Below are 25235 nucleotides of genomic sequence, written 5' to 3'. Positions count from 1 at the left end.
AGAGAGAGAGAGTGAGTTTTGCAAATGACCTTACCTGTGAATGAGGGTCAAGAATATACTGGAGGATTGACATTTGTAGCTGGGAGATATTGATGAGGTCAGTGCAAGGAGGCAGGTGAAAGATGAGGATGTAGTCTAAGGCAGGGATGGACAGCCAGGATGGAGAGAAGAGGCCAGATGTAAGACACTAATGGAATTGAGCGTCTCTTCAATGCGGGGAGTAGCAAAGAATTGGCAACTGCGAGTAACATTAAGATTTTTGTTAGGGAGAGTGAGTGGAAAATGAAGGCTGGAGAAGCGTTTGAGGGAAGGGAGATAAGAAAGTGAGTTACCTTTGTGATGTTCAAAGGGAATCCAAGTGGGCATATGGCAGCTGGAGATGTGAGCCAAATCACAGTCTGTATAGTTGAAGATGTGGCATCATCCAGAGGACAGGAAGAAGGAAATAAGAAAAGAGGAAGGAACCACAACTGGAAAATGCTGACCTTCATTAAAAAGGACCCAGTCAAGGAATCTGAGAGGGAAGAGAATTTGTGATTTCTCTGCCTAAACATTTCCTGCTGGAAAGAGAGTGGCTGGAAAACTATCACCCAGCCAGGACTCTTCTGTCCAGCAAATGCTAAGCTGGGCAGGAAACAGGGCCCACAGCAGCAGAGTGAGGTAGACAGTGTTGCCCTGGGGAAAGTATCTTAGGGGAGCTGCTACAGAACTTGGCCTTGTTCATTTCCAAAATAGGTTAGGGTGGGGGTAGGTTTTGGGGAAAGAAGATGGAAGGAAAGAAAATAACCACAAATGGTCACTGGCTCTCTGATTGATGCACCACTTACTGATCTCATTTGATTATTTCACCAACTACAAGGAGGAGGTGGCAGTATCTGATTGAGGGACCTCTTCCTCTGTCCTCATATTTTCAGGTTTCCATCACAGACCCTCCCAGACTCAATGTCATACTCCCACCCCCAGGAGAACCTGTTCCATTTTACGATTGGTGGAGAACCCAAGGGTCTGCGCACCCACTGGCTCACTGTTCTTTTCCCAGGTGATTTGAGGTCATCGAGTCCCCTCTTCCTCCTCTTGTTTTTGAAGTGATGTCATGCTCTGTCTAATCTCCATTATCTCTTCTTTGTTGCCAAGAGTGACCTTTGGGGAAGACAGATGGTTATGACTTTCTAGCTCTTTTGTCTGAATTTGGTTCAGTTTTTGGAAAGGATAAAATATTAGAAATATTAGGAATGAATGGCTCTTGATTCCCAAATCAAGATCCACCAGTTATTAAGCTGATGTTGGGCACCCCTACCCCAATTTGACTGATGTCTATTTTAATTGAAGGAGGAGAAAAGCATTTATTATTGACCTGTTCAATCTCATCCATTTTACCCATGACAAAATTGAATTCACTCAGTTTCTAAATGACAGGGCAGGGATTAAACCAGACTCTTTTGTATGCTCTATTTCTGTTCCTCCATGCTGCCTCTTCAGGTTGAAATTATGTTGAACAAAGAAAAAAAGTCTTATATAGCCAAATGATGTGATTCCAATTACCATGAGTCATGGGTTCACTTAAGCCAGCTTTTGATGTCCTGCTTGCTCCCAGGCTATCAGTTCAGGAAGGCTCTCTGCTCTATTCCCACGAGGTATATTCTGAGATGGTCTTCTCATGGGCCCTGCTGGGAAAGAACAAAACGTTAACATGGCAAATACCCTTCCTTTTCCCAAAGATTCCACTTCTTTTGATGACGGCAACTTTCCTAATGGGGAACAGGAAAAGGGTCAAATTTTTCTGCAGGATCATTCAAGCCCTTTCCCAGGACAGGATGATCCTTGGGAAAGTTATGGGACTGTCCCTGCAGGTTCTACCATGCTCTAGGCTACAGAGAATTCTTGACTGTTTTCTCCTCATCCTAACCATCATCCTCTTCCTGTCCCCTCTCTAAGCATAGGCATGCATGGGAGGATGCATTGCATTTAGGCCCAAAGTAAGACTTTATTGCTTCGTTCGCTCTTCACAAAAGCCCTGCTGGTCCATGTTCCCAAATGAGGAAACTGAGTCCCAGAGAGGCAATGAGCAGTGTCCCAAGCTAATCAGATGTGGATGGTGACTAAGGGATTGCTAAACATAGGGTCTGGGTCTTCTGACTTCTGGTCCTCTTTACATGGTAAAGAGTGGGTATATTTTAAATATTGCATTCCAACATATAAAACAGAAGAGGAATCTGTTGGGTTTCCTTGTTATTGCCTTTTTTGGTATTCAGAAGTCAGAAGTACTCAATATCTTTGAGGTAGCACTGAGGCTCAAAACTGAAGATGGGAAAATCTGTGATTACTCCAAAATTACTAAGTATAGACATTTAAAAATATCCAAATCCACCCTGTGAGTTGTCTGTGAAATATATGTGCCTTGAGAACTGTGAGACATGTTGAGTTGGGGACCAATATGACACATGGCCGGCAGTTTATGGGAAAATGCTGAGCTGGGCTTGGCTGCTACAGAGACCTAGTTAGTGGGTTTCAAGGCCTCCTGGGCACAGGTGCTACCTTCTTACTTAGACCAGGGTAAGGACTCTAGAGATTGGGTGAGATGCTTAAGAGATACAGTCAGGGGAGCTTCTACTCATTCTGGTACATTTTTGCACTTTGATAAGCCTTTGAAAAGAAACAAAAGCCAATACTTCCTGGCAACATGTTGTATATCTTGAAAAGACAATTTGAATATACATGGACCAAAGACTAGTGAATATCCCTGCACAGTCTATGAACTACTTTGAGTATAGATAGATCAGTGTCACATCAAAAAATATTTATTTTAAAGTTATAAAATTTAAAATGATAAGTTTAAAATATGAGAATAATAATTTTTAAAATAATAAAAACAAAACACATCACAGTTCCTCCTATGTGGCTGGAACAGTAGAGAAAGGTGCTTACCGGGAATTTTATCTGGGATAATCAATATAATTTTTAATGATTTTCTCTCCCCCCTCCCCATTTCCAATTTGGAAATGCATGAAACACAGAACATCTGACATGGAAGTAATGATTTACTTTGGTAGATTGCTTGGCAATGGCACTTGTTTAGACAAAAATGTATCGGTAGAACGTGTTGTTTTTCAAAATAAACTTTCAAAGGAACAAAGATCCAAAATATAAATTATCTTTTAGAGACAAAAATGGCTTTAAAACTGCAAATCAATAAAATAAATTTGCTTCGTGACTATCATAGAGTTTCTCATTAGGATGATTTTTAAAAAAGAGGGGAAAAAAAGGAAATCTCAAACTATCTACAGACATAAGCAGGCAGGCAGGTAAAGTTTGGACTCTCTGGACCTACTTTGATAACTTCCTACTCAAAGCATGATATGGGGACCAGCCCCAAAGAATCACCCAGGAGTTGGCTAGAAATGCTAAATCTTAGGCTCTACCCCAGACCTTCTGAATCAAAACCTGCATTTAACAAAATACCTATGTGACTCCTATGCACATTATAGTTTCCGGGGCTTTGGTACTTTGAGTTCTCAGGGCTGAAATTTGGAAACAATCCTAAACTAGATGCCAAACTAGACCTCTGGAGTCACACACAGGAGGAGAGACTGCTGATGTTGGAATGACAGTTTAGTTCCCAAACACAAGACACATATTTCTGTGAGTGACCAATTGTCCTTTTGTATAAGTGGGTGCCTTTGCCCCTGGGCTGTGGGTGAGTCACAGCATGTGATTTATCAAACAAGAGACATATATTTAGAAATAAATGATTGCCAAAAGAAAGAGTATGAAGAAATAATATCACTCATATCTGGTTTTCATTATAAAATAATATTGCTGTTTTGCATGCTTTCTAGACTCCTTAGGGTATTCTATTGCCACTCTGAGGTTTTTTTTTCTTTTTACATATTTAGAAGCTATTTAATAGAAACGTTGCTGCATGGAAACAAAAATATTTTTCTCACAAAATGTTCCCATTCAATAAGTTGCCACATATTTTTGTTCCATATGGTGCTTCATAAACTAACAGTATTCACAGGCAATGCAACTGAGCAGAGGGGTACATTTATATGCTTAGAGTGGCAATATGAACCCATGTTCAAGGATTTTTTGTTTTAGGCAAAAGATAATTGATGTTTAATTAAAAAAACATATAATGTTAAAGAGTAGTTCAAGCTAAATTCCTTAAAAGAGACTGTGAAAGTAAATTCATGTATGCATGTCATTCATTCATCAAGCATTTACTGATCTTTTACTGGACTTACAAAGATGAATAAAACACTGTCCAAGACACTGAAAAACTCATCCTCTAGTCTAGTGCAGTGATGGCGAACCTTTTGAGCTCGGCGTGTCAGCATTTTGAAAAACCCTAACTTAACTCTGGTGCCGTGTCACATATAGAAATTTTTTGGTATTTGCAACCATAGTAAAACAAAGACTTATATTTTTGATATTTATTTTATATATTTAAATGCCATTTAACAAAGAAAAATCAACCAAAAAAATGAGTTCGCCTGTCACCTCTGACACGCGTGTCATAGGTTCGCCATCACTGCTCTAGTGGATGAGAAAGAAAGAAGACACCACAGAGTGATTTAGAGAGTAAGTGTGAGTATTCTGGGTGCGCACAGTAGGAGTTCTCAGTGAACAACAGGGATGGGACAGGAGCTGAGGGAAGTCTTTCTGGAAAAGGAATTCTTTAAAAAGCAAGCCATAAAGCTATCCTTTAGGTCCCTGATACGTATTGGTGAAGTGCTCTCTGACCATCTGTATTAAGAGCAATGGTAACTCCAAACCCATGCCCTCCTACTCTGCTTTGTTTTCTCCATGGAGTTTAATATCATTCATGATAGCCAGCCTCCCAGACAGCCCTGAAAATCCCTGCATCTTGGTATCCATGCCCTTGCATGGTCCTCCTCCACATTTTATCAAGGTTAGGAATAATAGAATATGACAGACGCCACAATATGTCACTTCCAAGATTAGGTTATAAAGGCTTCCATCTTGATCACTCTCTTTTTCTTAGCAGCTGGCTTTCCCCAGAGTGAGCCATCTAAGTTGTGAGCAGCTCTTGGAGAGGTCCACATGCCTCATGATAATGCCACATGAATGAACTTGGCAGCAGATCCCCCAAAGCCAGACATATCTCCAGATGAGACTACAAGCCTCATGACAACTGGATTACAACCTCATGAAAGAGCAAAAGCCAGAACTACACACCTGCTCTGCTCCCAGGCTCTAATTCTCAGGAATTGTGAGATAATAAACTGTTGTTGTTTTAAGGTCTAAATTTGACATAATTAGTTCCACAGTAATACATAACTAATATATCATCTGGTGCATTATACACTATTTTCCCTCTTCTCAAGTAAGATGTAACCTCCATGAGGACAATAACTTGCTTGATTCATTGCTGTACTTCCATTTCCTAGAACACTACCTAGATCATGGTAGGTGCTGAATAAACATTTAAACCAGCAACTGAAGTCTACTGACAATCATTCTAATGATTTGAATCAGAATTTATAGTGTTTCCGTGTACATAGAAGGCCTTCATGATAAGGACTAGCTTTATTTCTCTTCTGATTTAACTGGTTGGGCATTTTGTAAGTGATGAACCCCACAACTAATAAAAAGAATCCAACTAGACTTTCCAGAGGAAAAAAAAAACAGAGGCATAAAAGCTCATGTTTTTTTCAACCACACATCACAGGATAACAGATTTTCCTTCGTAGATTCTCACCACGGCCAATGGCAGCAGACCACTATTGGGACTGCCCATCAACACAAAGTAATGCTGGACCACCAGAACTAGCTTCTTCTAGTAAAATATGGTCCCTGAAGTTATGAGCCAAACAAACTCCATGGACATCATAGTGCAATATCTGTCTTCTAAGTGCCTAGCCTTGGGTTCTATAGGGCCATAGTCTTTAATGCTGGAAGAATCCCTGGGCCAAATCTAAGCTATAACTGTGGGAACCCAAAGATCAAGAGTCCATTCAGTCCAAAGACCGAAGGAGCAGGCTGATGATCATAGGCAGGTTGAACGGACTGGGGACAACAAAAGCAAACCAGGAATACCCCAAGGAGAGTCCTAAATCATAGCTTTCAGTAGTTAACCCTGCCTGTCCAACAGATCACCTGGGGGCACAGTGCTGGTTATTCACGTTTTTTACTTGAAATCTACCCTTTCATGTACTGCTTTGAAATGCTAGTGTTGGAACTGTGCCAACAGCATTTCTCCTTTACCAGCTCTGACAATAGAGGGCACTAGAGAAAACTGAAAAGATGGAATATGGAGAAGGGCTTTTTCTCCACCCTGTTCCACTGCTCTTTCTATCAGTGTCACCCTGGCCCTACCAGTTAGTTCCAGTAGAAAGTTGGTTTTAGTTTCTAGTTTTGCCACAATCCCAGAACCGTATGCATCTAAGGTACAAGTAAATTCTAGCAAGCTCGTTCCTCTGAAATCTGGGTCCTATCAGCTCTAGGAAGTCCTTCCCTGAGGTCAGACACCAGCAAAAGCTGGTAGCACACTGCCCAGAAGCCAGGGTCTCAGCACTGCAGGGCCCCTAGCCCTGACTTCATTCCTTTGTTTTCCCCACCCTTAAAGGTAGTAGCTGCTTCCCGAATTCTCAATAACTGATTAACTTGTTAAAATTATTTCAATTACGTTTTTTGGTTCTGGTTTCTGAGTCCTGATAGGACTCCTGACTGTAGGCATATAAAAATGCACAGATGTCTGGATTTTTCCATAACCTAATGTTGATTTAATTGGTCTGTTGTGATTAGACACAGAGCATTAGTGACTTTAACATACAGCCAGGGTAGAGAACCTGGCAGTCTTCTTACCTCTATAGAATGGTCCAGCTGACTTAAAATGGAGGATGAGAGGTACTCAAAGCAGGACTCTGAACTGTCTCCGTTTTGAACAATTCCTTCAGCTGCCTATACTTGTGTTTAGCAGAAACCACCTTCTTTTTTAATTTGACAGACTCATCCACTGAAGAGTAAGGATTCATTTGGCCATTCACACCTCCAACTCCTTGGTACACATGGTCCCAACCATTTGAGCTGGTTCCACCCATCTGCTTCCATATTCAGACTGCCCCTATGCTGTAGGCAGTTACATAGACCTGAGCAGAGCAAGGACGATGAGCCAGGTACAGATGGTCATCAGCCTGGAAAGCCCCAGGTGCCTAGCAAGGGACTTCGCCCCCAGGGTGACTTTCCTCCCCTAGCATATCACTGGTCATGAGGTTTGGACCCCTTGACCTTTCCTCCCTAGAAATAACATGTAGCCTCTGTTGTATTTTAGCTCCAGCCCCAGATAAGCAACAAAACCAGCCATGGCTGACATCAGGACCAGCTGCATTGGATAATGACCCCCTGCCCTGGTGCCACCAATCAATCAGTGGAGACCACAGCCCTGAATGGACACACCTGGAAAGCTACTGAATATTCTATTAAGATCTTTCCCCTGGGACCTCCCCTAAAATCTCCACCCTTAAAACCCTTAGGGTGGAGGGCCCAGTGGGCTCTCCTTCCAGAGAGTGCGTCTGTGCCTTTCAATCACCCACCCCTCAGGTATGTTACCATTAGCTTCCTCACTACCAAGCTCCAAGGGCCCTTCCGTTATCTCCATAACTTGTTTCCTAAGCCCATTTCTTCTAGGAATTACTTCTTTTACCTCTGTAATTTACCAAATAAATGTTCTCCTACAGTTTGGGTCTTGCTCTGAATTCTTTCCTAGCCAGAACCCAAGTACTGAGGTTGCGGAACCCCCGTTTGGTGTGACCCCATCAGACAACTGGTGCCATTCCCAAAGCCTACCACACCTGGACTCCTAAAATAGCTCTGAATATCCCATTCTGGGTGACTTCAACTGAGACACGAAATAATGAAATGAATGTTTCCCTGTCACTAAAAGCAAAACAAAGGATAGATCTTGGGTATTTGCCAAGAAAAAACAACAACTTGCATTTGCATTCAGAGAATGTTAGGCCCCCAGAGCAAGGACAATAGGCCAGGTACAGAAACTCACCACGGCAGAAAGCCCTGGATGCAGAGCCAAGGGCAAAACTGGAAAAACAAGAACCTCACCTCCAGGGTAACCTATCTTCCCCTAGCATATCACTGGTCAGGCGGTTTAAACTCCATGACCTTTTCCTTCCTAAAGATAACATTGAGGCCTAGCTTGTATTTCAGCTCCAGGCCCAGAAAAGCAGCAAAACTAGACAAGTGGCACCTGGCTGCCTTACGACCAGCTACGTTGTCTAATGATCCCCCCACTCTGGCCCTGGCACCGACCAATCAGTGGAGAGCACAACCTTTAAAGAGCACACCTGGAAAGCTGATGAGTATTCTAATGAGACCTCCCCTATGATTTCCACCAGCAAGAGAGACAAATATGCTCAGAACAGGGCAGGCTCTCCCACCAAGGAGCATGCCATAGCCATCCCCCCATAGGCACATACCCCCAACTTCTAAGGGACCTCATGAGACTTGCAACCAGGGGAGCAATGAGCAATGGCAGCTCTTCCCGGGTGAACCCTTTAAGCCTGTCTTCAAGGCCCCCTTTTATCCTTGTAGCCTTCCCTTTGAATATCCCCATCTCCCATCCCCTTTTCTTTAAATAAATCAAATCTTCTTTAATCAGTGGATGAGATAGCTATGCACCACTGACTTTAACCTTTCAGAGAATATCCGTGTTACATAGGTCCTTTGTGAGCAAATTCAACTCCCTAGCTCCTGTTTTTCATTAAATATTTCATGTGTGTGGGAATGTTGTCAACATTGCTAATGGTGTTTCTGTTTCATTTCTTGATATAATTTATCATCAAATAAACTCCCAGAACAGAGTTCTGACCAACTGGATGGGACCTCCTAGAGAAGGATGGGTTGTTCCTGCAAAGGCAATGATTTTCAATTTTGAAAAAGCTTAGGAGTGTAAGGACCTAGTGACTTGGCAAGAAACATTATGAAATGCAGCTAAATGGATCTTTCCAGCACAAAGGCTTGCTGTTTCAGGTTTCTGCATAACATATCTCTTTGAATCAAATAGGGAGAGGCACTTCTTGAAAATCACCACCTTCCCCTCTGAATGGACTTTTCTCTGCGTGGCTGTCTTGTACTAACCAGACCACGGCATTACACTGACCTCAGATGGCATACATCTCAACAAATAGCATGTGTCGATCCCAGCCACCACCCTCTCAAATAAACCACATAACAGTTCAGAATAAAAGGCAATAAAAGGGCATAAGCAGCCTCACAGGAAATTGGTAAAATGACAAAAGATGTGCACACACACACAGACTCTAAATCAAGCCACACACACATTTATTTGCCCTGCTCTGTTCTCATTGCTCAGGGAGAAGCCGAGACCCGGCACCTCTTCTACCTGTTATTTCTTTAAGGAAATGAGATTTGAGACATGATAGACTTGAGAAGAAATGTGTTTAAGCAAAGCTGCTTACAACCTTTCAAGTGTTTCTAGTTTCTGCTAGAGAGAAAAACATGGGGGAAACTATTAACAAGTGAAGGGGGAAAAAAAGCTTGAAATGGATTAGAAATAGGACAGATTCCTTTGATCTTCCATATACTCTCTTTGATTTGTTGAGGGTTTGGGAGCAGCAGCCTGAGGGGGTGATTTGTAGATGTCTAGAGATAAGATGTGGTGGGACGAAAAGGTATTTGAACGAATTGCTTTATTGCCAGGAATATCAAATTAGTCAGGAATGCTTCCACCATGATGTTCTGCTACCTAGAAACTTTCCATGACTTTCCAATGCCCACAGGAAAAATCCTTGAACTTGGAGTCCACCACAGTTTTGTACCAACTTCCTTTTCTTTGTTTTGCCGCCTGGAACTGTGCCTTGCAAATGCTCCCTTTTAGCCTTAAGGATTCATGTCTCGCACCAGTAGTTCAGAGCACTCTGTTGCATATCTCAGCTCCCCATGTATTAGCAACCATGCAATCTGAGACGCATTCCTCTGCCTCTTGAACTTCCTTGCCCTCATGTGTAAACTGAGAATGATAGTAGCCTAGATCTCATAAAGTCCTAAGGAATGCATGTCCAATAACCAACAGTCCCAGTTGGTCCAGGACTGAGAGGCCTCCTGGTATGCAGGGTTTTCAGTGCTCACTCAGGAAAATCCCACCCAGACTAGGATGAGTGGGTCTTTATGACAGACTAGAGGCCCGGTGCCCGACATTCGTGCACTGGAGCGGCGGGATCCCTCAGCCCAGCCTGCTCCCCTTACAGTCCGGGACCCCTGGGGGATGTCCGCCTGCCCAGCTTCTGGCTGAGCAGTGCTCCCCCTGAGGGAGCGCACTGACCACCAGGGGGCAGCTCCGCATTGAGCATCTGCCCCCTGGTGGTCAGTGCTCCTCATAGGGACCAGTCTTTCGATTGCATATTACGGTTTTACTATATAGGATTGCAAATAAAACATTTAGCACTGTGCTTGGCGTATAATAAATACGATGATAATCACATACATATTTCTCTGTCCTAAACATGCCTTGCATTTCCTCCCTCCAAGCCTCTGCCCCCTGCCACCTCAATGCCCACCGCTGGAACCTATTCTTTCTCCTTTGCTTATCAAAATCCTATTCATTCATATTTCCCTGACCAGACTGGACCCCAGTGAGGGTGGGCCCCCTTTACTCAGACATGTGTTTTCTGCAGCTCTAGACAGAGTTACTGTCACATGGGCAGGGGGTGCCCCATGCATGTTTGTTAGTATATTAACTAATAACCATTTTTCACTGTAGAAAAAAAATTCACATCAGTAACCATATTAAATGGGCAGAAAATACATTTGCCCTGCAAGTATTTGCTGCCTAAGAGGCAAACACAAGCCACAGTGGCCAGACCTAATGCCAAAGTATCAAGTGATAAACTTTGCTGTATATTCACTTTCACAATTGCTATTGAGTTGTTCCAATATTTCATCAATTATCACACCTAAAAGGAACAGGTATATCATTCAGAGGAATCAGGGAGGTTTTGTTGGCATCACCAGAAGAAATTATGCCACTGCAGGGTCATGCTTTTGCGCTGCTGCTTAGTGGAATATTTTAGAATGTTCTTTTTGGAAGGGATTGTATTTCACTATTTCCTTTGTGTAAATATAACACTTAATTACCAACACAAAGAAACCATTCTCTGAGAACTAAATTGCTTATTAACAAAAGATTTGAAATGGACTGGAGTTTCAAAAGGCAGAAGAAATTGAAGACATGTATCTTTAAACAGTAATTACACAGCTGAAAATTATATACCGAACGTAATTTTACAGATTCAATTTTCTTGTTATTGGCGGAAAGACGGAAGATTAATCCTATAAATTTAAAAGTGTCTGGATTTGTTTTTTCAAAACTTGACTTAAAATGGCGATACTTCAGATTTGGAGGTTGTGTTCCTTATTCCACAGTTCAATGGACAATTGTTTGAAGAGATAAATCCACTTTTATGGTGACAGTCTCAGAAGAGTTTACGAGCAAACCATCCTTTTATTTGCTTATGTCTTTCCATCCATTACAATTGGAGCCACATGGAATGCTGATTATTCAATTTTCAGAATCAAGCTTATTATGTTTTCCATCTCATCCCAGAGTTCATCGAATCTGAGACCCAACCATAATATGTGGATGCAATTGCTATGGTTTTCTCTTGTTAATACAAGCATATGTTATTTTCCTCTGTTCCAATTCTTAAAATAAAAATTGCATCATAGGTTTTTTAAATATGAATCCAGAATGACTGGAAAGTTCTAAATTCAATTGAGAGGAATGGCAGTTCACTCAAGCAGGACTAGAGGAAGGAGAGCTTAAGGTTAAGGGTGGTCTCTGACCCACCTGGCCAAGGCAATAGGGTCAAATGGGTTGTGAAGAGTCTTTAATACCAAAACCTCCCTCAAAACACATACATAACCACAGCCTCCCTGAGCCCTAGAATCTTTACTAAAGCGTCTGCAATAGCCCTGGCTGGTGGTGCTCAGTGGTTATAGCTTCAGTCCATGCACCAAAAGGTCACCCTGGTCAAAGGCACATAACTGGGTTGCAGATCTGATCCCTGGCCGTGGTCCAGGCACCTGCAGGAGGAAACCAATCGATGTCGATCTCTCTCTCTCTCTCTCTCTCTCCCTCCCTCCCTCCCTTCCACCACTCTCTCTAAAAAATCCATGGAAAAATATCCTCAGGTGAGGATTAATAAAACAAAACAAAAAAGTGTCTGCAATAATCATCAGCCACAGAAGGTCTAAATAACCAGGGCCTTGTGTGATTGACCCCCACCCCAGCCACACACACATATGCATCCGTGCTGTTTAATGATAAAGAGGTAAAGCAGAAGAAAAGAAAATAAGGCAAAACAAAAAAAACCCCACATATTAAAAATATTTGTTATATATCCTCAATTCAATAAACATTTAGTATAACTGTTAAGTTTTTCACATAATGTATGGCAGAATTATTATTTTTTGACTGATAGCTGTTAACCTCCAGAAAAAAAATACCTACCAAGAAAGGCTCTTATTGGCTAACTGGGCTCAGATATAAAAACAAAGCCTAGCAGCTGTTTCTAAGCAGCAGCCTCTCATTCAAACTGAGCTTCAGGGAGAAGCATTCACTAAGCTGCCTGCCTTCCACACTGAACTAAATGCCTGCTTGCACTGTGTTCCTGACATCTGAGCCAATCCTCAGATAGGCGTTCCTGGAATTCTATTTCAACCAATAGGACTGAGACTGAGACTTTTCCCATCCAATGGAAATGCGCAAATATATCTCCATCGGCACCGTCACTGACCTATCAGATCAGCTCCATTCTGACCAAGCAGAACTTTGCCTTTTAGACCAATCAAACTGCAAGGATTTGGAGTCCTCGTTGGCATGAGGATTGACCAAACAGGGACCAGGGGTGGGGACTTCTCTCTCTATTTGTCAGCTCCCCTCCGGCATGGGAAGCACACTTTCCCTTTCCACCGAAGACCGAAAACTGCATTTCCCTGCCATGGAGAAGAGCTGTCTAGCTGGGGAGGCTGCCTTAACTCAATGCCATCTCATCCCAGAGCTGCCTCACAGCTATGCTGTATCACAACTGAGCTGTTCCCACTGAATCACTGAGCTGTTTGTCCTTCTTCACTACACCGCAAACTGAGGATTCCTGTTGGCATTGAATTGGAACTGAGGACCATCAATTGACACAGCAAAAAGATGTTATAAAATAGTGGGCTTGACAGTCTGGTGATTCCTCAAAAAAATTAGAACGAGCTACATACAACTCAGCAATCCCTCTCCTGGGTATCTACCTGAAAACCTCTAAATCATGTATTTGCAAAGATATATGCACCCCTATATTCACTGCAGCATTATCCACGGTAGCCAAGACATGGAAACAACCAAAGAGTCCTGCAATAGAGGACTGGATAAAGAAGATGTGGTCCATATCACAATGGAATACTCCTCAGCCATAAGAAAGGATGAAACAGTGCCATTTGCAACAACATGGATGGACCTTGAGAACATTGTGCTAAGTGAAATGTCAGTCAGAAAAAGCTAAGAACCATATGATTTCATTTATATGTGGGATAGAAAACTGAAACTCATGACCACAAACAGCAGTGCAGAGGTTGCCAGAGAGAAGTGGTTGGGGGGAGAAGGGAGTCCTAATATAAGGCAACAGAAGAAGATCTGACTTTGGGTGGTGTGCAATATACAGATCTTGTAATATAGAAACACACACCTAAAAGCTATATATTCATGTTGACCAATGTCATCCCAATAAATTTAATTTTTAAAAGGGGAAAAGGAGAATATGGGCTTTACTGTTGGACAAATCTGGTTTTAAACCAGGTCCTGCCACTAATTAGCTTAGTGATCTCGGGCAAGTCTCTTTAACACTCTGACCCACTAATCCCAGTCTCCTTAGCTCTGATGTAGGGATACTGGTTCTGTCACACAGGTGGGATGAGGCTGAAATGAGCTGCTTGGTGCTGAGTCCCCATGACCCAGACTCCATGATGCTCATGTCACTGTGGTAGCGCTCGCCACTGATGACCGCATGGCCTGGCATTGCACAGTGCCTCACCGTTGACTAAACAGATTCAGCTCCTGAACTCATTTGATGGCCACAACCATTAAGGGTGATGGTGAAGACAGGAATTCCTGTTCTACAGAAAGATTCAGATAAATATGACAGGTAACTCATAGCAAATGCTTATCATATGTAAGGCGCCGTCCTACATGTTTTATATACATTCTTTCACCAAATCCCCAGCAAGGGAGCTACCATGATTATTCCAATTTTCTACAGTTAAGAAAACTGAGGTTTAGAAATTAAGGAACTGGTCCAAGTAGCAGATCAGGTAGGTAGGAGCACTGCCGCTTCCTGTTTGGGCTGCAATAGAAAGCTTTTAGTTAACCTCAAGCTCCATTTCCTACAGATTCGATTGAGCCTCTTTGTTGTGCTCAGAGGCTGAGGGACACAAAGCACAAGGGACCTCAGAAAGGACACTTGAACTCTGAGCTGGGCTGAATGGCAAATGGGCCCCTGTCGCAGGTCTCCTGAACGCTGAGGTTCCAGGCCTTGACTTGGAACCAGGTGCCAGCAGTGACATCTGAGATGTCGCACAGAAAAGCATAACATCTCAAATCAGGACCACTCTGTTCTCTGGGCTGGTCCCCTGGGAGATCCTGTGTGGCCAGCAGGACTGATGTTAGAATCCCCTGACAGGGAAGAGTGGCTGCCCCCGAGAGAAGCCCGTCTTTCTTCCCAGGGGTTGGTCAAACAAGAGGTAATGCTTTCAAGGAACTGAGCTGACTCCTGGGAATCAGCTGTGAATTGAGGGCAGAGCAGAGAGAAGGCTGACAGGACACGTGGCCTTAGAAAGGACAACTCCACACACATAGAAAGGGCAGTGGAGCACTGTTCAACCTCATCCTGCCCAGGCAGGGAACTGGGGCTGAGCTTGGGCCCTTGCCCGGACTTGGCCAGGAACTGTAGGAACCTTGGTGTAATGCCCCCACCAGCAAGATACTTCTGTGACTTACACACTAGGTCTGTCCCACAGGGGACTGCCCTGTCTAGTTCTTGTCCTGCTACTCTCTGTGTGACCCTGACTGAGTCTCCAAACCTTCTGAGCTTTAGTTGCTTCATGGAGAAAACCAGTAGCTTATCCTGGATGATACCTGAGAGCTCCTCATCCTAAAACAGGATGACTCCATCCCTTCCCCTGCCCCCTTAAGAAGTCTCTCTCTCGGAGCTTCAACCTTGCCCTTCCAAATAAGAATTTGGAAAATTTAAATGAGTCTAGAAGTGGGATGTTCACTTACTAATTGAGCTTCAGGAGGAACCAAGTTGTAGACTCTACATTCAGAGATTTAAACTGATTGGGCATTTTTGCCATTGGTTTCTTATAAATCATTATTTAAAAAAATTTTTTGGCTTCTCAAAATGGTTTTCAATAACAGTGATGAATTACCTTTAACCCAACTGATTCTGCACAACTATTATTTTCATCTTTGTCTCCTCTTCCAGGTTGCATCCATCATCCAGTTATACTGATAGATCTGCAACCACTATGTCCATACATTTGGTAAATTTTCTCTTACTTGATACTCTTTCAAAAATATATTTGTATTGATTTCAGAGAGGAAGGGAGGGAGGGAGAGAGGGAGAGACATCCATGATGAGAGAGAATCATTGATCGGCTGTCTCCTGCACGCCCCACACTGGGGATGGAGCCCACAACCGGGCGTGTACCCCGACGGGGAATGGAACTATGACCTCCTGGTTCATAGGTCAATGCTCAACCACTGAGCCAGCTGGTGGGCTCTCACTTGATACTTTAGCCTAAACATTTTCCATGCACCCAAGTCTTTCTAATTATCATTTCAGTGAATGTATTATCTTTCACCATAGTCCATGCACCGTCATGTACTTAACAGCTTCTAGAATACTCTCTCCTAATATCTTGTGGGTATTGATAATGTTGCTAATTAACATCTTCACACACACACACACAGCCCCCTCCCCGTGCCCCCCACTCCTCCCTATGAGTTAAATGGGGGGGGGGGGGGGGAGGGGCCTTCTCGTGTACTTTGAAAGTAACTGCTGGACTCTGAAGCAATATTTACATCCTTGAAATACGGTTGTGTATAAGCTGCAGAATTCCCCCTTTGTTGCCAGCAAGAGAGAAAGTTTGGGACACAGATTTTAGGAGCTGTCCCTTTGGAAGGGGCCTGTAAACACTGTCTGGTGGCATTTGGGCAAGTCCCTTTATTTTATTGTCCCTTATTTTCTCTTTTCTTCTTCTAAAGATTAGGTTACAGGAGCTTGAGGGCAACATGGCTCACTTTTCTGTAGATAATTAGGCCATCATAGTGGGAAATCCAGGAGGGAAGACAGAGTGACGCTCCTCCCACCTCACCTTAGTCCCTTACAAACCAGTGTTTACACATATATCAGTGCCGCTTGAGGAACTAACCATTCAATTTAAAATTCAATCCCTTGCCGAGACCGGTTTGGCTCAGTGGATAGAGAGTCGGCCTGCGGACTGAAGGGTCCCGGGTTCGATTCAGGTCAGGGGCATGTGCCTGGGTTGCGGGCATATCCCCAGTGGGAGATGTGTGGGAGGCAGCTGGTCGATGTTTCTCTCTCATCGATGTTTCTAACTCTCTTTCTCTCTGTCCCTTCCTCTCTGTAAAAAATCAATAAAATATATTTTTTAAAAAAATTTAAAATTCAATCCCAAAACACAGAGAGAGCCATTTCTGCCTAAATGCAGTACATCAGACACAGCCAATAGGACACTCCAGATCAGAAAGGGCTATGAATAATTTCAACCACACTTAGAAACACCATTTTTAACATTGTAGCAAATGTTGCCAATTTCAGGCATAGGAACAGACATTCTGGTGCCCACATTCCTAAAGTCTATCTTGTTTTAAACGAAAAAAAAAACACCCCAAAAAAGAATCAAGTAATTTTCATTTTATGGAAAACCAGTTAACCATCAAATGCAAAAAAAAAAAAAAAAAAATTAAAGAAAACTACAATAAAGCCACACCTGCAGTAATGCTTTCAAGGAGGAGTCTTGAAGTCTGGTGCTATTTTCCAAAGGCATCAACAGAGTTGGGTAGCAAAGATAAAGTGTAGCCTGAAAATGTCTCATGAAGCAAAACTTAGGTCATTTTTATTTGTGTTTTGCAGAGTCATAAACCTCAGAAAAAAACACACTAATAAAATATCACGCTCAGTTTAAAGGTCTCCCATCATTCCGTGCCATAATGATATATGAAACACCATTAGCATAAGGCAAGTCCATTGCTCCTGGACTGTGGAGCTGTTACAAGATTCCAGGGCAGGAGAAATAGGGAAACTGAGACAAGAAAGTTAAAACAAGGCCCCACAGTGTGGGCAATTTGCAGCCAGCTTGTAACTAACAAACCATTGTCCCCCCAGCCAAGGACACTGAGAGGGACAAATGATTAACAAAACCTCCCTAATGAGAGAATGCAGAAAGGGAGGGGGGAAGGGGAAAGGAAAAAAGGGCAGTTTTACTCCCTAAGCAGAGAAGCCAGCAGTCTCAAGGCTTGGTCGGATAAAGATGCCAGGTGTTTCTCATGATTTCTGGGAAGGCCACAATATAGTAAAAAAAAAAAAAAAGACTTTGAGGATTAATCTGTACCAAAATATTCAGCAGAGGAATTTTGAGACCACATCCAACTTGCTCTTCATAAGCCAGATGTATAGGTTTGCTTGCTTTGCTTTTTCAAGAAAGGTGCATGCTTTAATTGCTTTAATAAATTGGCTTTATACAACAGCAGTCAAGGTCTCTGGTATAAATTCATTTATACTAGGGGCCTGGTGCACAAATTTGTGTACGGGTGGGGCCCCTCGGCCTGGCCAGCAATTGTGGCCAATTGGGGCCCGCCGGCCAGGGGAGAGGGACCACAGGAGGTTGGCGGGCCAAGGGAGGTTGGCTGTGGGAGTGCACTGACCACCAGGGGGCAGCTCTTGCATTGAGCTTCTGCCCCCTGGTGGTCAGTGCATGTCATATCAACCAGTTGACTGGTCATTTGATCGACTGCTTGTAACGGTTGCTTAGGCTTTTATATATATAGATGAGAAGACAAGCATCCAGGTTGGGACAGCCCTCTGCACTGACTCAGGGGGTTGTCCTGCCCACCAAGACTGGGACAGATTAGAAAGCAGAGAATTAATTTCTCAGAGTTCAAAGGAGAAATATAATGTGTTTCCTAACTTCATGCTGAAGTCCAGATTGATGTCCACGCCCTGAGAAGGGTTGGGGTCTTCCGACCACAGTATGTGGACTAGAATAATTCTTGAGAAGATTTTTAAACACCATCGAAGAAGACCAGAAGAGCAGGCCGTTGGATGCTTCCAAGGGCCTCCCTTGCTCTGTAAGGATCCCCTTATTCAGTCATTATGCAAACACCTTTGTGTTATTCCGACCCTGGGCCAGATGCTCTGCTGAGTGAGCCCTTGGGGATACAGTAGAAATAAGATAGATAAGATCCTGCCTTCACGGAGTTTATGTTCTGGTGACGGGACATTATGATAAACCACTAAAAACATACTTTATCAACACTTTTCACTGCCTGGAATTATTTAATAGGGTAACGGGTTCGTAGTGTTATTAGTTTGAGATAATATGATTTTTTTAGTGTATGGCCCACATATGCATGGAATATACTTATACTAAAAATTTCATTATTTATCTGAAATTCAAATTGAAGAGATTCCTATATTTTATCTGACAATCCATGGAGAGGGTAGAGGGTAAGAGCAACCTAAAACGGGAGGGTCAGAGACCTTTCCAAGTTGGGAGCAGCCTGCCTTTTAAATTTCTCACCTTTCCATGCATACTTCCTGTTCCCACTGCTGACATCTGTGGGTTATTTAACAACCTAATAGCACCTTTCATTTACAATCCCTTTTATACGCATTTTTTTCTGGAACACCATCTAAGCCCCATGGATTAAACTTCATCATGTTCCTCATTTCACAGGTGAAGAACTGAGGTTTGGAGAAGTGAAGTCACACAGCTGATTGTGATCCCAGGGTAACCAGCAAGAGGCAGGACTTTGGATTCTGTGAGCACGTCCATCTGGCATCTAGCCCGTGTCTAGCAGGTGCTCAATAAGTATCTGTTGAATTGAACTAAAGGCAGCGTGTTTGAAGTGTACGCACCTGCTTGACAATTAGCTTCTGGATTGCACGTGAGTGCTGACGTAAGCACTTGATTGCCCGGCGTCCACTTCCAAGAGGGGCCATGGTGAATAATCACTTGGCCAGCTACAGAAGGCAAAGAGCCAGGCCACTCCTCCCTGAAGGTCCCCTTTTACAAAATCCCAGGTGAGGTGGATGACTATTTGACTGACAAGCTTTACTTTCCAGCACTTTAATTCCTGCTCTTATGTTTTAAACTCACCAATAAAGAGTGAACCAGAGAAACCATAAGCACCTCACTATCAACCTAATAAAGGCAGACCTAGGTTCCTTCTCCCTCTCTCTCTTATCCGTTCTCCCTTCTCAACTCCCTCCCTGTGACCTCACTGTGTAGCCCTGGACATGCTGTGGACCCTCTAGAACTTGGGAGTAATATATTTTGTCCTTTCAAAGTTCCCTGATGGTTGTGGCTGAGAGCGTCTTGCAACCATAAGAACCACAGGGGCAGGTCCAGCCACAACATGGGCTCTGTCTGGGGAAATGTCCGTGGTGGCGCCTCACAAATTGTTGATAGGCTTTTGATGAGCAAAGACTAAGGTTTGAATTGAGGCTCAGAGGCATTCCAGCTGCATCACTCACACAAGTCAGCTGACTTCTCAATGGGGTTATCCTAGTTTTACAGATAATTGTTATGCAGATTCATTCCTTCAACAAATATATTGAGTGTCTACTATGTGCCAGGCTCCGCTCCAAGAAGTGAAATACCAAGAGAAAGAATCTCCTTTAGGGAGCTTGCATGTTAGGCAGGGGAGACAGAGACTAGACAAATACAGAGAAAATTATCAGACTTTTACGGGGTATAACATTTAAAATGTGGGCAGGATAGAGAATGGCTGTGCGGAGACTGGGCTATGTTAGGTCAGGGAAGGCTTCTCTGAGATAGTGACATTCCAGAGGCTCCCATCCTGGCCTAGGTCTGTGGACCAGGTTCCTGGGCAGAGTCAACAGGTAAGGGGAGAGGGGACAAGAGCAGGGCGCTGGGTGTGAGATTGGAGCCAGGAGTTTGGACTTGATTCTAAGTGTAATGGAAACCACGGCGGGTTTTGACCAGGGCCATAACCTGAGCCGATTTGTGTTTTTAAAAAGATCTCTCAGGCCACTGTGTGGAGAACAGATCATAAGGAGCAGGAAGCCAGACTGGGAGGTGACTGCATGGTGACTGGGATGGATGAGATGGAAGATGGAAAGAAATCGTCTGATGGGTGAGGGTGGAGGGGTCACATTTAGAAGGTCAAGTTCCCAAAACATGCTGAAGGCAGAGAAATCAAGGATGGAATCTGGGTTTTTAGCTTAAACAAGGCAAATGATCTGTCAAGATTTCGAAGAGGAAACAAACATAGGTACAGCAGTCCTGAGAGTGTTTAACGTAGTAAATACCTTAGTCAATATCCCTGTGGGTGCCTTTCAGGGGCAGGAAGGAGACAGACACACTTGGAAGGGAAAGGCTGCCCAGGGACCATGAGAATCCATGTTGCATTACCTCCTCAGCCTGGCTGAGTTGTATGTCCAGTATTACTGCAGCCAGGGCACCAGGCCCTTATGCACAGGCCATTGGACAAAATCCTGTGGAGAACTGATAAATGCTGCGATGAATGAGAAGCAGGACCTATGGGTCCAATGGGAAATAGCCATGCACAAAGGCAACACCAGGCACCTCTGTTCATTGCAGCATTATTCACGGTGGCCAAGACATGGAAACAACCAATGTGTCCTGCGGTAGAGGACTGGATAAAGAAGATGTGGTACATCTACACAATGGAGTACTACTCAGCCATAAGAAAGGATGAAATAATGCCATTTGCAGCAACAGGGGTGGACCTTGAGAACATTACGCTAGGTGGAATAAGTCAGACTGAAAAGGCTAAGAACCATACGATTTCACGCATATGTGGGATGTAAAACTGAAACTTATGATCACAAACAGGGAAGAGGGTTGGGGGGAGAAAGGGATCCTAATATGAGGTGACAGGAGAAGATTTGACTTCGGGTGGTGGGCACACGGTGCAATATACAAATCTTGTAACATAGAAACCCACACATGAAACCTATATGTTCATGTTAACCAATGTCACCCCAATCAATTGAATAAATAAAATTTAAAACATGACAAACAGAAACCCAAATCAGAAACACAACAAAACATCAGGCAGAGATATTCCCAGGACCAAACAGACAATTCCTGTATATATACTAGTATATGGCCAACTCCATATCCTTGAAATGGCTATAGAAAAACTCTTGAGCTCCAAATGGGGACAGAACAGTCACATGATGACCCTGGCCCATAGTTCCAGGTCCTCCTCTCAAAGCTCTGCTTTGAGGTGCAGCATAGCAGACAGTGGAGGCAGATTGGAATCAGAGGGCTGGACTCATGGGGAGAAACCGACTTTCCAGTCCCACCTCTGCTCTGTGCTGAACAAAGTACTAAATGTTTGCATCTTTTCTCGCAGTCCATCTTCACTGCAACACTGTGAGATGAAGGCTAGTATCACCATTGTATGGATAAGCAAGTAGCCTCAGAGAGGTCAATTCATTTTCCCAAGGTCACACAGCTTGAGTGCAGTTTCACCCTCATGGAGCTCCCAGCACATCATCCAGTCTTATTCCTTATTGAATCCCTACTGTCCTGCTCACAGCAGGGGCTCAGTAAACATTTGTTGCATGGATAACAACCCCACAGCTTGTGTTTAATCATGAAGGCAGGCCATTTCCTTTGAAGTAAAGATGGAAGAAGCTGCCTTCGACCCAGGTTTCTCTAGGTGAGAGACAAATTCTGCTCCCTGGAAGTCTAAGTCCCCGGGCTTAGAAGTCTTTGGGAAGACAGGCTGCCTCAGGGCTCACTCCCCCTGGTCCCAACCAGTTTCTGCCTCAAGGATGATGAGGTCTAATGAGAAAGGCAGGTAGGGCTCACCAGCTCTCAGGACTCACCGGGGACAGCACCTGCAGCCCTGGTGTTTATATTCGGATTACCTTTGATGGCATGCTAAATTGGTGACTAATTACAGCATGTCCAAATAAGGTACTTTAATTATATCTTCCTTAATTCCAATGAGAACTCTGCTTGGAAAACAGAGGGGAGAGTGGATACATATCTGCTTGCTCCCATCTCAGAGCCTGGCTTGGTAAATGAATTACCAGGAGAGTCAGTGGCTTATTCCATTAGCTCCTGATAGGACACTGCTTTGTAACTGCTGGGAAGGCTTCCCAAGGGGGAGAGGGGGGGCTGCTTGCAATCTTTGCAGCCAACCCCGAGGCAACGTGGGGGTGCAGGGAGGCTGACCCGGCTTGGGCTCAGCCTCCTGCTCCTTCCCGCTGGGCACGGCCGCCCAGCTGTAATGGGCATTTCTGGAGGGCCTTGCTCATTCCGCTTGAAACGGCAGACTCACCCATGGTGCTGTCTTCTGTTGGAAATCACTCACTGATCTCTGCCACCTCTCGAGCTGTACAAATTCAGTTCAGAGCTTTCTGAACTGGAGCCCTCCTGGATTCCGTGGGTCCTTAGACAGGTGTTCTGTTTATATAGAATGGGACTCCTCCTTCCCCCTGCTGCTAGGCTACAAATGTTAAAGAAACAGCATCCACTTGGCGGTAAAGTTTAATGTTGGTAAATGTCGTATTTAAATCATGTTTAATACTTTCTGCAAGATGGACTTTGGAAGACCATGAAGTTTAGCCCCCTCTCTCTCCCCACAGGGGTCTTAAGACCTAGAATCAGTGACTTCGTGATTTCCATGGAAGACAATACATTTTTCCATAGTTTGGGCTCCTTCTTATCCTCTGTCCCTTTACATGCAACATTTCCTCCAAAACAGAACTGTTTTGGAGTTCTCTTGGGACTTTTCTACTTGTCACCGTGACTGTAATACCAATGATGAGAAAGCCTTGCCTACAATGCCAGACCATTTCGTGTAAGTGACCTCACTCTCTCCTTACAGCCAGCCCTGAAAGGTAGACAAAACAGCTGTAGCTATTGCTACTCTCACATTATAGCCAAGCTCAGAGAGGTGAAATCATGGCCACGTCATTCAGTTACCGTGGTCGGCAAACTGCGGCTCACAAGCCACATGCGGCTCTTTGGCCCCTTGAGTGTGGCTCTTCCACAAATTACCACATGCAGGCATGCACATACAGTGTGATTGAACCTTAGTGGCCTATGCGCAGAAGTCAGTTTTCTGCCTGGGCGAGTCTAGTTTGAAGAAGTACTGTTGATATTTGGCTCTGTTGACTAATGAGTTTGCCGACCACTGAAAGGTCTGCGTTAACTGACGCCAACCCAGTTCTTTACTATGTTGCCTGTCAACAGGCCTTGTTTTGACCACAGCACATTGTTTCTCAGCTGCCCAATCGTTCTGAGAAGGCCTCCAGCTGATTCTTGGTGTTCCATTTTCAAATATGCATATTGGGTTAGAACTATGACCAATTTAAATGAACAAATATCTCTTAAATGCCTATGTGTGCATGGCTCTATGGTGGCATTCAGGGCATTCAGAGATGGCTCAGAGGGTGAAAAGCATCCTGCCTATGGATTGCAATTCCAGACAGATCTAATTCAAATCACAACCCCTCCTGGGACCTTGAACAAGCTACAATCAAAAGCTCAAGATTAAATGAGATAATGTAAAGTGGCCAGCAATCTTGATAGCGCTAAATTAAATAGTCATGATGCTTCATGTACATCATCTCTTTCATCCTTACAACAGCCCTTAGGAGGTAGGGACTATTCTTAGCCCCATCTTATAGATTAGTAAACTGAGGTGATTGGCCAATGGCTATGCAATGCAATTTACATCCAGGTCTGCCTGGCTCCAAACACAGCTGCTGCTCTTAATCAGTGTCAGGAGCTGCTTCTTATGAGAAAAACAGGACTGTTCGTCAGCTGCTTGCTGTAAACATATGATTATGGCATGAGCTTTGGATCAGGGGCAGGGGTCACTGTCATTTAGACTCAGCCCTCCCACTTACTGGCAGGAAAAAAACAAACAACATTTGCCACATTCCCTTCCTCCTATTTGCCAAGTGTGGTATGATTAAAATGCAAATCCACTAGAAACTAGGCCTCACTTCAGAGTTCCTTATGTCGTTATGTGTTTTTCTAAGGCGTAGATTCTGAAATCCCAATTACCTCTTGAGAGGATGGTTGAAAAATTTGACCCAAAAACCAGGCCAATATGGGCCGATCTCCCCAGGGAGATGTTACCTAAGAATCACCAGTGCCTTTGAGAGTGTGATAACATGTAATTATTCTCTCCACACACAAAAAAGGCTGCATGCACACCCACACACAACTGTGTACACAATTTCAGGGGGTTGACAGACATCCCTCCCCCACCCCACTGTCCATTTGCAGACTGGGTAGCTGGAGTCCACAGCCCTGCGGTTCCATCTGAGGTTCAGCATCCTCATCTGCCTCTCTGGGTAGGAGTGAGGATAGGATGAGATGACCCCAAGGAAGAGCCCGATGCCACTTACCTGTTCAGTGTGCACCAGCCCAGCAGTGGGACAGCTAGAGACAGGAAAACAACCACATAACTGAGCACAAAGGGCACCACCAAGGGGAGAGAGACTCTCCTCAAATGAGCGACCTCTCCACAGGTAAGAGCAATTTCACTGCCCATCGCATAGGGTTTTTCATTAGCCTCAATAAGGAGCACTTTGTGGTGCCCTGGAGTGAGTGCAGGGAGGGCTATTGGAGCCACTTGTAAATGTTAATGGCTCTCAGGCCAGCTTCCCTCTGGCTAATTGCTGGTGGAATTGATGAGCCAGCAGGCTCTCCACCCACCTCTCCCTCTCAGAGCTGAAGCTGCTACCCTGTGTTTCCAAGCCCTACTTGGTCCGGCCCATTCCCACCCAGGCAGGGAGGCTGCCCACCATGATGCACAGGCTACACTTTGATTTAGAGCTTAGTAAGGGGATTTCCGCTGGGAAGAGACCTCCATCCGGTGGGCTCTGAGGGCTTTAATACCTCGCTATTCACACTGTGGTCTATGAACCAGCAGC

General features: G+C 44.0%; 2 long non-coding RNA genes across 6 annotated transcripts in view; one reads left to right on the top strand and one right to left on the bottom strand.

Annotated features, from left to right (window-relative positions):
- Positions 1-7687, top strand: part of LOC139021439 (uncharacterized) — a 177705-nt gene extending 170018 nt beyond the window's left edge. For all 5 annotated transcript variants that reach the window (XR_011473510.1, XR_011473513.1, XR_011473509.1 and 2 more), the window contains exon 3: positions 7295-7687. This is a non-coding gene — a long non-coding RNA (uncharacterized lncRNA). The remainder of the gene's footprint in view (positions 1-7294) is intronic.
- LOC139021440 (uncharacterized) lies at positions 1026-22712 on the bottom strand. Its single transcript, XR_011473514.1, has 3 exons — positions 22625-22712; positions 1543-1667; positions 1026-1140 (listed from the first exon to the last, which is right to left on the bottom strand). It is a non-coding gene; the product is annotated as an uncharacterized lncRNA (long non-coding RNA).
- Between the last annotated feature and the right edge of the window lie 2523 nt (positions 22713-25235).

Source organism: Myotis yumanensis, unplaced genomic scaffold (genome assembly GCF_028538775.1).
Source record: "Myotis yumanensis isolate MYYU_CA2020_CCGP unplaced genomic scaffold, mMyoYum1.0.hap1 SCAF_13, whole genome shotgun sequence".
Lineage (NCBI taxonomy): Eukaryota > Metazoa > Chordata > Mammalia > Chiroptera > Vespertilionidae > Myotis > Myotis yumanensis.
Note: the sequence above shows the minus strand (reverse complement) of the source record. Positions and strands in the feature narration are given on the sequence as shown.